Here is a 14,426-nt window from a genome sequence, read left to right as displayed (position 1 = left end):
CCCTGAACCATTCGGGCATTTTTCTTCTCTCGTGTCCAAAATTATTGCTTAAATTTACATTTTAATATCAGCCAGATTTTTCCAGCCTGATCTGTAATTTGGCAAAACCAATTGCTTTAAAAGTTACTATTTTTTCTGTGTGACAAAATGAATCATTAAAACAGTTCATTTAATAAGGTGTTTGTTTTTGACTTTTGTCAATCTGTTTTCAAGCACCTGAGGAACTCCCACTGCTGGACCATACTCAGTGTACAATCACCCGGGGAATGTGGGTCTGTGCTCAGTGTATAATCACCCGGGGAATGTGGGTCTGTGCTCAGTGTATAATCACCCGGGGAATGTGGGTCTGTGCTCAGTGTATAATCACCCGGGGAATGTGGGTCTGTGCTCAGTGTATAATCACCCGGGGAATGTGGGTCTGTGCTCAGTGTATAATCACCCGGGGAATGTGGGTCTGTGCTCAGTGTATAATCACCCGGGGAATGTGGGTCTGTGCTCAGTGTATAATCACCCGGGGAATGTGGGTCTGTGCTCAGTGTACAATCACCCGGGGAATGTGGGTCTGTACACAGTGTATAATCACCTGGGGAATGTGGGTCTGTGCTCAGTGTATAATCACCTGGGGAATGTGGGTCTGTACACAGTGTATAATCACTGGGAAATGTGTGTCAATGCTCAGTGTGTAATCACCCGGGGAATATGGGTCTGTACTCAGTGTATAATCACCTGAGGAATGTGGGTCTGTTCTCGGTGTATAATCACCCGAGGGATGTGCATCGCTACTCAGTGTATAATCACCCGGGGAATGTGGGTCTGTACACAGTGTATAATCACCCGGGGAATGTGGGTCTGTACACAGTGTATAATCACCCGGGGAATATGGGTCTTTACACAGTGTATAATCACCCGGGGAATGTGGGTCTGTACACAGTGTATAATCACCCGGGGAATGTGGGTCTTTACACAGTGTATAATCACCCGGGGAATGTGGGTCTGTACACAGTGTATAATCACCCGGGGAATGTGGGTCTTTACACAGTGTATAATCACCCGGGGAATGTGGGTCTGTACACAGTGTATAATCACCCGGGGAATGTGGGTCTTTACACAGTGTATAATCACCCGGGGAATGTGGGTCTGTTCTCAGTGTATAATGAACCGGGGAATAAGGGTCTGTCCTTCCTGTATAATCACCTGGGGAATATGGGTCTCTACTCAGTGTATAATCACCCAGGGAATGTGGGTCTCTATTCAGGGTACAATCACCCGGGGAATGTGGTTCTGTACTCCGTGTCTAATCCCCCGGGGAATGTGAGTCTGTACTCAGTTTATAATAACAGAAAATGCTGGAAATACTCAGCAGGCCAGGCAGCATCCGTGGAGAGAGAAACAGGGTTAACATTTCAGGTCTGGGACCCTTCATCAGAACTGGAAAAAGCTGGAAATGTAGCGATACCACCGAGTGTCCCTTACTTACTGTACATAATTCTATTTAACGATGTTTATATAGAGTTTGCATGTACGGGGCGTTGCCCCTTTAAGAGCGCAGGCAAACGCGATGATGTCACGTCGCAGATCACGTGACCACCCAAGCGCGGGAAAACGTGGGCAAATGCGATGACGTCACGACGCAAACGACCGGACTGCCTAGTCAGTCCTCGTGGCATCCCCGTTGGGGAAAGACCTGCTCCATGGCTCTCCTGCATCGATCTTTGTTGTTTTTGGGAATTCATCTAATCCTACATTAAAGACCTGTTTGATTGTTCTCCTGAGTTCGACCTCCGTTATTTGTTAGGAATACGACAATTCCTACAATGTAACAGATATTAAGCAGGTGCAGACACAGCGGGGGGGGGGGGGGGGAGGTTTAGGAGGGGAGGAAGGAATTGAAAGAACATGCTGTGAAAATGTTGCAAATGGGAATGGCAAAATCATACTGCATGAAAAATGGGGGCAGGGATTATTATCTGAAATTGTTGAACGCTACGTTGAGTCCGGCAGGCTGCAAAGTGCCCAATCGAAAGATGAGGTGCTGTTCCTCGAGCTTATGTTGAGCTTCATTAGAACAATGTAATAGGCCGAGGACAGAGAGATCAGAGTGGGAGTGAAGTGGAGAATTAAAGTGACAGGCGTACGGAAGCTCGGGGTCACCCTTTCGGAATGAACGGAGGTGTTCCGCAAAGCAGTCGCTCAATCTGTGTTTGGCATGCGAGTCTGTACTCAGTGTATAATCACCCGGGGAATGTGGGTCTATACTCAGTCTATAATGACTGGGGAATGTGGGTCTGTACTCAGTGTATAATCAGCCGGGGAATGTGAGTCTGTACACAGTGTATAATCACCAGTGAATGTGGGTCTGTATTCAGGGTACAATCACCCGGGGAATGTGTATCTGTCCTCAGTGTACAATCAGCCAGGGTATGTGGGTCGGTACACAGTGTATAATCACACAGGGAATGTGGGTCTGTACTCAGTGTAAAATCGCCCTAGGAATGTCGTTCTGTACACAGTGTACAAACACCCGGGGAATGTGCGTCTGTCCTCAGTGTATAATCACTGGGGAATGTGGATCTGTATTAGTGTATAATCACCCGGGGAATGTGGGTCTGTGCTCAGTGTATAATAACCCGGGGAATGTGCATCTGTACTCAGTGTATAATCACCCGGGTTGTAAGATTTGCAAAATTCCCACGTTCCCCCAAGGTTATTAATAAAAGGGACCCTGCATGGACATTTTAAAAAGGGTACCGAAAAGATGGCGTCTGCACCTCGTGACCAAAAGCCTGCAAGATTTTAAAAGCTTAGACTCTGTGGCAGCAAAAGCAGCTTTGGGAAATCGAAACTTAAAATGCAGTTTCTGTGAAAAGACTTTGTGTTTTGAAACCCAGACAGCTACACTGAATATGCATTACGTCAGATCGTAGACAGATCAAACCCAGTTAGGCCTATACATGAGGCCATTAGTTTGTCCGCATAAATAATCGGAAACAGCTTATGGGAGCCATCAAGGCTGGACAGGCCGATTAGAATGCATTAATGACAATACAGCCCGGACATCAGGTGCGATAAAAGTCCATCTAAATCCAGTTAACTTAGATTGCTATAATCATTTAAAGCAGCCTGCCAAAATTGAAACAATGAACTAACCTGATTTGGCGTGCAGATAAGGGCCATTCGAAAGGAGTATAACTGTAGACCCCCAGTAGCAATTGTTCTCTGCTCTCTTGGCTCTTGACTCTTGCTCTGCCTTGGGCTGCCGCTGCCCGTACTCGTGCCCTGGCCTCGTGGCGGGTTCTCTCCTCGCTCCCCGCAGTAAATTTTCAACAGTCAAAGACATCCATACCAAGCGCAGGGGAGGGGAATGAGACCCAAGTCCAAAGTCACCCAGGACACCCGAGCCACGAGAGAGGGCAGAGGAAATGAGGCGAACATGACGAGACGAATATAGACAAAGAAAAAGGTAACAACTCAATAAGAGCAGAGCAGGGCAGCGAAAAACGTATCGATAAAGGCCAAGCGCCTAGTTATAAGCTGGCACTTGGGGAGGCAAGAATCTTGTTGAATGCTGCAAATAAACGCAGGTCTCCATGCCACAACGAATATACTGGCGTTTGACACTTGGGTAGGAAAATCTAAGCAGTGAAGACTGCCGACCGCCCTTTAGGCACAACGTTACCGCCAATGACCGCCCGAGGGAGAAGAGGAGAACCCATCGTGACGAGATGACGACGGTAGCTGAGGAGAAGAAAGGTGTGTCGCAGCAGCAGCTCCAGCACTGCGCCCGGAGACCACGTGGCGATGGGGTACCTAAAAGGACAGAAGACCAAACCTCAAAACCCGCATCCGTTACAACAGCTGGCTTTGCTTTGGATTGGTGAGCATGAATTCTGGCCCCTCATAGCTTAATCTGGTTAGGTATAGGGGGTGGGATAAGGATAAGGGGATTGTTAATGTAATTGTTTTTCCCTCGATGTGCCGTGTGTTCCCCATTCCCTGTATATAAGTATAATTTTCCTATTTGCCTGTATTTTATACTAGTGACTTCTCATAAGACTGTTTTAATTTCTGTTTTAATAAAATCTTGGTTTTCTTACACCAAACCACTTGTCTACTCGAGTTTTCTGTATCGCCGCCTGTACCTAAGTCCGGTTTCTAGAACCCAGGGGTGTGGGAGCGATTCGAACCGGTCACAAACAGACAGTGGCATAACTGACTGGGTGCACGCGCCAACGCGCCACCCCCTACAGGGGAATGTGAGTCTGTACACAGTGTACAATCACCCGGGGAATGTGGGTCTGTACTCAGTGTATAATCACCTGGGAATGTGGGTCTGTCCTCATTGTATAATCACCTGGGAATGTGGGTCTGTCCTCATTGTATAATCACCAGGGGAATGTGGGTCTGTACTCAGTGTATAATCACCCAGGAGGTAAATTAAAAAACAGGACCTCAAAGGTAGTAATCTCAGGATTGCTACCAGTGCCACGTGCTAGTCAGAGTAGAAATAGAAGGATATTTCAGATGAATATGTGGCTAGAGGAATGGTGTAACAGGGAGGGATTCAAATTCCTGGGACATTGGAACCGGTTCTGGGGGAGGTGGGACCAGTTCAAACCGGACGGTTTGCACCTGGGAGGGCCGGGACCAATGTCCTAGGGGAAGTGTTTGCTAGTGCTCTGGGGGAGGGTTTAAACTAAAATGGCAGGGGGTTGGGAACCTGAGCTGGGAAACAGAGGAAAGGGAAACAAGGGTAAAAGCAAAAGACAGGAAGGAGAAAAACAAAACTGACAGGCAGAGAAATTAAGGGTTTAAATCAAACATGGCCACAGTAAATAATAATTCTAAAAGATCTAAGAGCGTTAAAAAAACAAGCCTGAAGGCTTTGTGCCTTAATGCGAGGAGCATTCATAAGGTGGATGAATTAGCTGCGCAAATAGAGGTAAACGAATATGATTTGATTGGGATTACGGAAACATGGCTCCAGGGTGGCCAAGGCTGGGAACTCAACATCCAGGGGTATTCAATATTCAGGAAAGATAGGCAGAAAGGAAAAGGAGGTGGGGTAGCATTGCTGGTTAGAGGGGATTAACACAATTGAAAGGAAGGATATTAGCTCTGATGATGTGGAATCTGTATGGGTAGAACTGAGAAATACCAAGGGGCAGAAAATGTTAGTGGGAGTGGTATATAGACCTCCAAAGAGTAATGCGGAGGTCAGGGATGGCATTAAAAGGGAAATTAGAGAAGCGTGCAATAAGGGCACAGCAGTTATCATGGGTGACTTTAATCTACATATAGATTGGGCTAACCAAATTAGTAACAATACTGTGGAGGAGGAATTCCTGGAGTGTATACGGGATGGTTTCCTGGACCAATATGTCGAGGAACCAACTAGAGATCAAGCCATCTTAGACTGGGTATTATGTAATGAGAAAGGAGTAATTGGCAATCTTGTTGTGCGAGGCCCCTTGGGTCGGAGCGATCATGATATGATCGAATACTTCATTAAGATGGAGAGTGAAATAGTTGACTCAGAGACTAGGGTCCTGAATTGAAATAAAGGAGACTACAATGGTATGAGGTGCGAGTTGGATAGGATTGATTGGGGAATGTCACTCAAAGGGTTGACGGTGGATGGGCAATGGCAAACATTCAAAGATCGCATGGATGAACTACAAAATTTGTTCATCCCAGTTTGGCATAAAAATAAAACAAAAAGGTGACTCAACCGTGGCTAACAAGGGAAATTAGGGATAGCATAAGATCCAAGGAGAGCACATATAAATTGGCCAGAAAAAGCAGTAAACCTGAGGATTGGGAGCAGTTTAGGATCCAACAAAGGAGGACAAACGGATTAATTAAGAGGGGGAAAATAGAGTATGAGAGTAAGCTTGCAGGGAACATAAAAACTGACTGTAAAATCTTTTATACATATGTGAAGAGAAAAAGATTGGTGAAGTCAAGCGTAGGTCCCTTGCAGTCAGAATCAGGGGAATTTATAATGGGGAACAAAGAAATGGCTAACCAATTAACTACATACTTTGGCTCTGTCTTCACAAAGGAGGACACAAATAACCTCCCAAAGATGTCAGGGAACATAGAGTCTAATGAAAGGGAGGAACTGATAGAAATCAGTATTTGTAGGGAAATGGTGTTAGGGAAATTGATGGGATTGAGGGCCGATAAATCCCCAGGGCCTGATAATCTACATCCCAGGGCACTTAAGGAAGTGGCCCTAGAAATAGTAGATGCATTGCTGGTCATCTTCCAAAATTCGATAGACTCTGGAACAGTACCCATGGATTGGCGGGTAGCTAATGTTATCCCACTGTTCAAAAAGGGTGGTAGAGAGAAAACGGGGAATTACAGACCGGTAAGCATGACATCGGTAGTGGGGAAAATGCTAGAGTCCATTATAAAGGATGGAATAGCAGAGCACTTGGAAAAAAGTGACCGGATCGGACAAAGTCAACATGGATTTACAAAAGGTAAATCGTGCTTGACTAATCTACTGGAATTTTTTGAGGATGTAAATGGTAAAATAGATAAGGGAGAACCAGTGGATGTGGTGTATTTGGATTTTCAAAAGGCTTTCGATAAGGTCCCGCATAAGACATTAGCATGTAAAATTAAGGCACATGGGATTGGCGGCAAGGTATTGACTTGGATAGAGAACTGGTTGGCAGACAGAAAGCAAAGAGTTGGAATAAACGGCTCTTTTTCCGAGTGGCAGGCAGTGACTAGTGGGGTACCGCAGGGATCGGTCCTTGGACCGAAGCTATTCACAAAATATATTGATGGTCTGGACGAGGGAACTAGATGTAATATCTCCAAGTTTGCAGACGACACAAAGCTGGGTGGGCGTGTGTGCTGTGAGGAGGATGCCGAGAAACTCCAGTATGATTTGGACAGGTTGGGTGATCGGGCAGAAGCATGGCAGATGCAATATAACGTGGATAAATGCGAGGTTATCCACTTTGGTGTCAAAAACAGGAAGGCAGATTATTATCTAAATGGCAATAGATTGGGAGAAGGGGAAGTGCAACGAGACCTGGGCGTCCTTGTGCACCAGTCGCTGAAAGTAATCATGCAGGTGCAGCAGGCGGTTAAGAAGGCAAATGGTATGTTGGCCTTCATAGCGAGAGGGTTTGAGTACAGGAACAAGGATGTCTTGCTGCAGTTGTACAGGGCCTTGGTGAGACCACATCTTGAGTATTGTGTGCAGTTTTGGTCGCCTTATCTGAGGAAGGATGTTCTTGCCATGGAAGGAGTGCAGCGAAGATTCACCAGACTGATACCTGGGAATGCAGGAATGACGTATGAGGAGAGATTGGGTCGATTGGGTTTGTACTCGCTGGAGTTTAGAAGAATGAGAGGGGATCTCATCAAAACTTATAAAATTCTAACAGGACTAGACAGACAAGATGCTGGAACGATGTTCCCGATGGTCAGGGAGTCCAGAACCAGGGGTCACAGTCTAAGGATAAGGGGTAAGCCATTTAGGACAGAGATGAGGAGGAATTTCTTCACCCAGAGAGTGGTGAACCTGTGGAATTCTCTGCCAAAGAAGGCAGTAGAGGCCAATTCATTAAATATATTCAAGAAGGAGTTGGATATATTTCTTAAGGTTAAAGGGATCAAGGGATATGGAGAGAAAGCAGGAACAGGGTACTGAATTTGGATGATCAGCCATGATCTCATTGAATGGCGGAGCAGGCTCGAGGGGCCGAGTGGCCTACTCCTGCTCCTATCTTCTATGAATATGGGTCTGTACTCAGTGTATAATCACCTGTGGAATGTGGGTCTCTACTCAGTGTATAATCACCCGGGCAATGTTTGTCTGTCCTCAATTTATAATCACCTGGGGAATGTGGGACTGTACGCAGTGTATAATCACCCGGGGAATGTGGGCATGTACACAGTGTATAATCACCTGGGGAATGTGCGTCGCTACTCAGTGTATAATCAGCCGGGGAATGCGAGTCTGTACACAGTGTATAATCTCCTGGGGAATGTGGGTCTGTACACAGTGTATAAACACCCGGGGATATGTGGGTCTGTACTCAATGTATAATCACCTGGGGAATTTTTCTTTTTGATAGGAGGTGCAGGCCATTCGGCCCCTCGAGCCTGCTCCGTCATTCAATGCGATCATGGCTGATCACCCAAATTGAGTACCCTATCCCTGCTTTCTCCCCATATCCCTTGATCCCTTTAGCCTTAAGAAATATATCCAACAACTTCTTGAATATATTTAATTAATTGGCCTCTACTGCCTTCTATGGTAGAGAATTCCACAGGTTCACCACTCTCTGGGCGAAGAAATTCCTCCTCATTTCTGTCCTAAATGGCTTACCCCTTATCCTTAGACTGTGACCCCTGGTTCTGGACTCCCCGACCATCGGGAGCATCCTTCCTGCATCTAGTCTGTCAAGTCCTGTCAGAATTTTATAAGTTTCAATGAGATCCCCTCTCATTCTTCTAAACTCCAGCGAGTATAAGCCCAATCGACCCAATATCTCCTCATACGTCATTCCTGCCATCCCAGGTATCAGCCTGGTGAATCTTCGCTGAACTCCTTCCATGGCAAGAACATCCTTCCTCAGATAAGGCGACCAAAACTGCACACAATACTCAAGATGTGGTCTCACCAAGGCCCTGTACAACTGCAGCAAGACATCCTTGTTCCTGTACTCAAACCCTCTCGCTACGAAGGCCAACATACCATTTGCATTCTTAACCGCCTGCTGCACCTGCGTGCTTACCTTCAGGGACTGGTGCACAAGGACACCCAGGTCTCGTTGCACTTCCCCTTGTCCCAATCTATTGCCATTCAGATAATTATCTGCCTTCCTGTTTTTGCCACCAAAGTGGATAACCTCACATTTATCCATGTTATATTGCATCTGCCATGCTTCTGCCCAATCACTCAACCTGTCCAAATCATCCTGGAGTTTCTCAGCATCCTCCTCACAGCGCACATGCCCACCCAGCTTTGTGTCGTCTGCAAACTTGGAGATATTACATCTAGTTCCCTTGTCTAGATCATTAATATATATTGTGAATAGCTGGGGTCCAAGGACTGATCCCTGTAGCACCCCACTAGTCACTGCCTGCCACTCAGAAAAAGACCCGTTTATTCCAACTCTTTGCTTTCTGTCTGTCAACCAGTTCTCTATCCAAGTCAATACCTTGCCCCCAATCCCATGTGCCTTAACTTTACATGCTAATGTCTTATGCGGGACCTTATCGAAAGCCTTCTGAAGGTCCAAATACACCACATCCACTAGTTCTCCCTTATCTATTTTACCAGTTACATCCTCAAAAAATTCCAGTAGATTAGTCAAGTACGATTTACCTTTTGTAAATCCATGTTGACTTTGTCCGATCCGGTCACTTTTTTCCAAGTGCTCTGCTATTAAATCTTTTATAATGGACTCTAGCATTTTCTCCACTACTGATGTCAGGCTTACCGGTCTGTAATTCCCCGTTTTCTCTCTACCACCTTTTTTGAATAGTGGGGTAACATTAGCTACCCTCCAATCCATGGGTACTGTTCCAGATTCCATCGAATGTTGGAAGATGATCAGCAATGCATCTACTATTTCTAGGGCCACTTCCTTAAGTACCCTAGGATGTAGATTATCAGGCCCTGGGGATTTATCAGGCTTCAATCCCGTCAATTTCCCTAACACCATTTCCCTACAAATACTGATTTCTTTCAGTTCCTCCCTTTCCTCATACCCTATTGTTCCCTGACATCTCTGGGAGGTTATTTGTGTCCTCCTTTGTGAAGACAGAACCAAAATATGTATTTAATTGTTCTGCCATTTCTTTGTTCCCCATTATAAATTCCCCTGATTCTGACTGCAAGGGACTTACGCTTGACTTCACCAATCTTTTTCTCTTCACATATCTATAAAAGCTTTTACAGTCAGTTTTTATGTTCCCAGCAAGCTTACTCTCATATTCCATTTTCCCCTTCTTAATTAATCCCTTTGTCCTCCTTTGTTGAATCCTAAACCGCTCCCAATCCTCAGGTTTACTGCTTTTTCTGGCCAATTTATAGTCCTCTCCTTGGATCTTATGCTATCCCTAATTTCCCTTGTTAGCCACGGTGATGTTATCCCTAATTTCCCTTGTTAGCCACGGTTGAGTCATCTTTTTTGTTTTATTTTTATGCCAAACTGTGATGAACAAATTCTGTAGTTCATCCATGCGGTCTTTGAATGTTTGCCATTGTCTATCCACCGTCAACCCTTTGAGTGACATTCCCCAATCAATCCTACCCAACTCACGCCTCAGACCATCGTAGTTTCCTTTATTTAAATTCAGAACCCTAGTCTCTGAGTCAACTACTTCATTCTCCATCTTAATGTAGAATGTGGGCCTGTACTCAGTGTATAATCACCCGGGGAATGTGACTCTGTCCTCAGTGTACAATCATCTGGGGAATGTGGGTCTGTATTCAGGGTACAATCATCCGTGGAATTTTTGTCTGTACTCAGCGTATAATCACCTGCGGAATGTCGTTCTGTACTCATTGTACAAACACCCGGGGAATGTGGGTCTGTACTTGGTGTATAATCACCTGGGGAATGTGGGTCTGTACTCGGTGTATAATCACCCGGGGATTGTGGGTCTCTACTCAGTGTATAATCACCCGGGGATATATGGGTCTGTACTCAGTCTTTAAACACGTTTAAGCAGTTGGTCACACTGCAGGCAAAGTTTGGACAGGCAGAAAGGGAGGGGGTGTCCAACAGACAGAGTACTAGGCGCAGGCAGGTAGTGCAGGGATCCCCTGTGGACATTCCCCTCTCAAACAGATACACCACTTTGAGTACTGTTGGGGGGGATGGCTTATTAGAGGAAGGCAGCAGCAGCCAACTTCCCGGCACCAGGGGTGGCTCTGCTGCACAGGACGGGAGGAAGAAGAGGGGTAGAGCTATACTAATAGGGGATTCTATTGTAAGGGGAATAGATAGGCGTTTCTGCGGCCGCAAACAAGACTCCAGGATGGTGTGTTGCCTCCCTGGTGCAAGGGTCAAGGATGTCTCAGGGCGGTTGCAGAACATTTTGGAAGGGGAGGGTGAACAGCCAGTTGTCGTGGTGCATATAGGTACCAACAATATAGGTAAAAAATGAGATGAGGTCCTAAAAGCTGGATATAGGGAGTTAGGAGGTAAATTTAAAAATAGGACCTCAAAGGTAGTAATCTCAGGATTGCTACCAGTGCCACATGCTAGTCAGTGTAGTAATAGAAGGATATTTCAGATGAATACGTGGCTAGAGGAATGGTGCCAAGGGGAGGGATTCAAATTCCTGGGGCATTGGAACCGGTTCTGGGGGAGGTCGGACCAGTTCAAACCGGGCAGTTTGCACCTGGGCAGGGCCGGGACCAATGTCCTAGGGGGAGTGTTTGCTAGTGCTGTTGGGGAGGGTTTAAACTAAAATGGCAGGGGGTTGGGAACCTGAGCAGGGGGACAGAGGAAAGGGAAACAAGGATAAAAGCAAAATATAGGAAGGAGAAAAACAAAAGTGGCAGTCAGAGAAATCAACGGTTTAAATCAAACATGGCCACAGTAAATAATAATTCTAATAGGTCTAAGAGAGTTAAAAAAACAAGCCTGAAGGCTTTGTGTCTTAATGCGAGGAGCATTCGTAATAAGGTGGATGAATGAGCTGCGCAAATAGAGGTAAACGAATATGATTTGATTGGGATTACGGAAACATGGCTCCAGGGTGGCCAAGGCTGGGAACTCAACATCCAGGGGTATTCAATATTCAGGAAAGATAGGCAAAAAGGAAAGGGAGGTGGGGTAGCATTGCTGATTAAACAAGTGATTAACACAATTGTAAGGAAGGATATTAGCTCTGATGATGTGGAATCTGTATGGGTAGAATTAAGAAATACCAAGGGGCAGAAAACGTTAGTGGGAGTGGTATATAGACCTCCAAACAGTAATGTGGAGATTGGGGATGGCATTAAAAGGGAAATTAGAGAAGCATGCAATAAGGGCACAGCAGTCATCATGGGTGACTTTAATCTACATATAGAATGGGCTAACCAAATTAGTAACAATACTGTGGAGGAGGAATTCCTGGAGTGTTTACGGGATGGTTTCCTGGACCAATATGTCGAGGAACCAACCAGAGGTCAGGCCAGGCCATCTTAGACTGGGTATTATGTAACGAGAAAGGACTAATTAGCAATCTTGTTGTACAAGGCCCCTTGGGTCAGAGCGATCATAATATGATCGAATTCTTCATTAAGATGGAGAATGAAGTAGTGGACTCAGAGACTAGGGTCCTGAATTTAAATGAAGGAAACTACGATGCTCTGAGGTGCAAGTTGGGTAGGATTGATTGGGGAATGTCACTCGAAGGGTTGACGTGGATAGGCAACGGCAAACATTCAAAGACCGCATGGATGAACTACAGAATTTGTTCATCCCAGTTTGGCACAAAAATAAAACAAAAAAGGTGACTCAACCGTGGCTAACAAGGGAAATTAGGGATAGCATAAGATCCAAAGAGAGGACATATAAATTGGCCAGAAAAAGCAGTAAACCTGAGGATTGGGAGCAGTTTAGGATTCAACAAAGTAGGACAAAGGGATTAATTAAGAAGGGGAAAATAGAATATGAGAGTAAGCTTTCAGGGAACATAAAAACTGACTGTAAAAGCTTCTATAGATATGTGAAGAGAAAAAGATTGGTGAAGTCAAGCGTAGGTCCCTTGCAGTCAGAATGAGGGGAATTTATAATGGGGAACAAAGAAATGGCAGACAGATTAAATTCATATTTTGATACTGTCTTCACAAAGGACACAAATAACCTCCCAGAGATGTCGGGGAACAGAGGGTCTGATGAAAGGGAGGAACTGAAAGAAATCAGTATTTGTAGGGAAATGTCATTAGGGAAATTGATGGGATTGAAGGCCGATAAATCCCCAGGGCCTGATAATCTACATCCTAGGGTACTTAAGGAAGTGACCCTAGAAATAGTAGATGCAATGCTGATCATCTTCCAACATTTGATGGAATCTGGAACAGTACCCATGGATTGGAGGGTACCTAATGTTACCCCACTATTCAAAAAAGGTGGTAGAGAGAAAACGGGGAATTACAGACCGGTAAGCCTGACATCGGTAGTGGGGAAAATGCTAGAGTCCATTATAAAAGATGTAATAGCAGAGCACTTGGAAAACAGTGACAGGATCGGAGAAAGTCAACATGGATTTACAAAAGGTAAATCGTGCTTGACTAATCTACTGGAATTTTTTGAGGGATGTAACTGGTAAAATAGATAAGGGAGAAGCAGTGGATGTGGTGTATTTGGAATTTCAGAAGGCTTTTGATAAGGTCCCGCATAAGAGATTAGTGTGTAAATTTAAGGCACATGGCATTGGCGGCAAGGTATTGATTTGGATAGAGAACTGGTTGGCAGACAGAAAGCAGAGTTGGAACAAACGGCTCTTTTTCTGAGTGGCAGGCAGTGACTAGTGGGGTACCGCAGTGATCGGTCCTTGGACCCCAGCTATTCACAATATATATTAACTAGCTGGAGTGCCCGGCGGTGCCGAGGCTTTTTCGAGGGCATGTTGTTGTTGGAAGGGAGGGCGCGCGGGGCGGGGGGGAAGAGCGCGCGCGCGCGGGGGAAGAGCGCGCACGCGCGCGACGGGGGAAAGAGCGCGCGCGCGCGACGGTGGAAGAGCGAGCGCGCGCGACGGGGGAAGAGCGAGCGCGCGCGCGACGGGGGAAGAGCGCAGCGCGCGCGACGGGGGAAGAGCCTGCGCGCGCGCGCGGACGGGGGAAGAGCGCAGCGAAGCCGGCGAGCGACGGGGAGAGAGCGCGCGACGAAGCGAGCGACGGAGGGAAGAGCGCGCGCGACGGAGGAAGAGCGAGCGCGCGCGACGGGGGAAGAGAGCGAGCGCGCGCGACGGGGGAAGAGCGAAGCGCGCGCGCGACGGGGGAAGAGCGAGCGCGCGCGCGACGGGGGAAGAAGCGAGCCAGCGCGCGACGGGGGAAGAGCGAGCGCGCGCGACGGGGGAAGAGCGAGCGCGCGCGACGGGGGAAGAGCGAGCGCGCGCGCGGACGGGGGAAGAGCGAGCGCGCGCGACGGGGGAAGAGCGAGCGAGCGCGCGCGACGGGGGAAGAGCGAGCGCGCGCGACGGGGAAGAGCGCGAGCGACGGGAGGCGAGCGCTGCGCGGACGGAGGGGAAGAGCGAGCGCGCGCGACGGGGGGAAGAGCGACGCGCGCGCGACGGGGGAAGAGCGAGCGCGCGCGACGGGGGAAGAGCGAGCTGCGCGCGGAACGGGGGAAGAGCGAGCGAGCGCGCGCGACGGGGAAGAGCGAAGCGCGCGCGCGACGGGGGGAAGAGCGAGCGCGCGCGCGACGGGGGAAGAGCGAGCGCGCGCCGAC

Source organism: Somniosus microcephalus, chromosome 11 (assembly GCF_052327205.1).
Source record: "Somniosus microcephalus isolate GS21.2 chromosome 11, FLI_Smic_1.0, whole genome shotgun sequence".
NCBI lineage: Eukaryota > Metazoa > Chordata > Chondrichthyes > Squaliformes > Somniosidae > Somniosus > Somniosus microcephalus.
Note: the sequence above shows the minus strand (reverse complement) of the source record.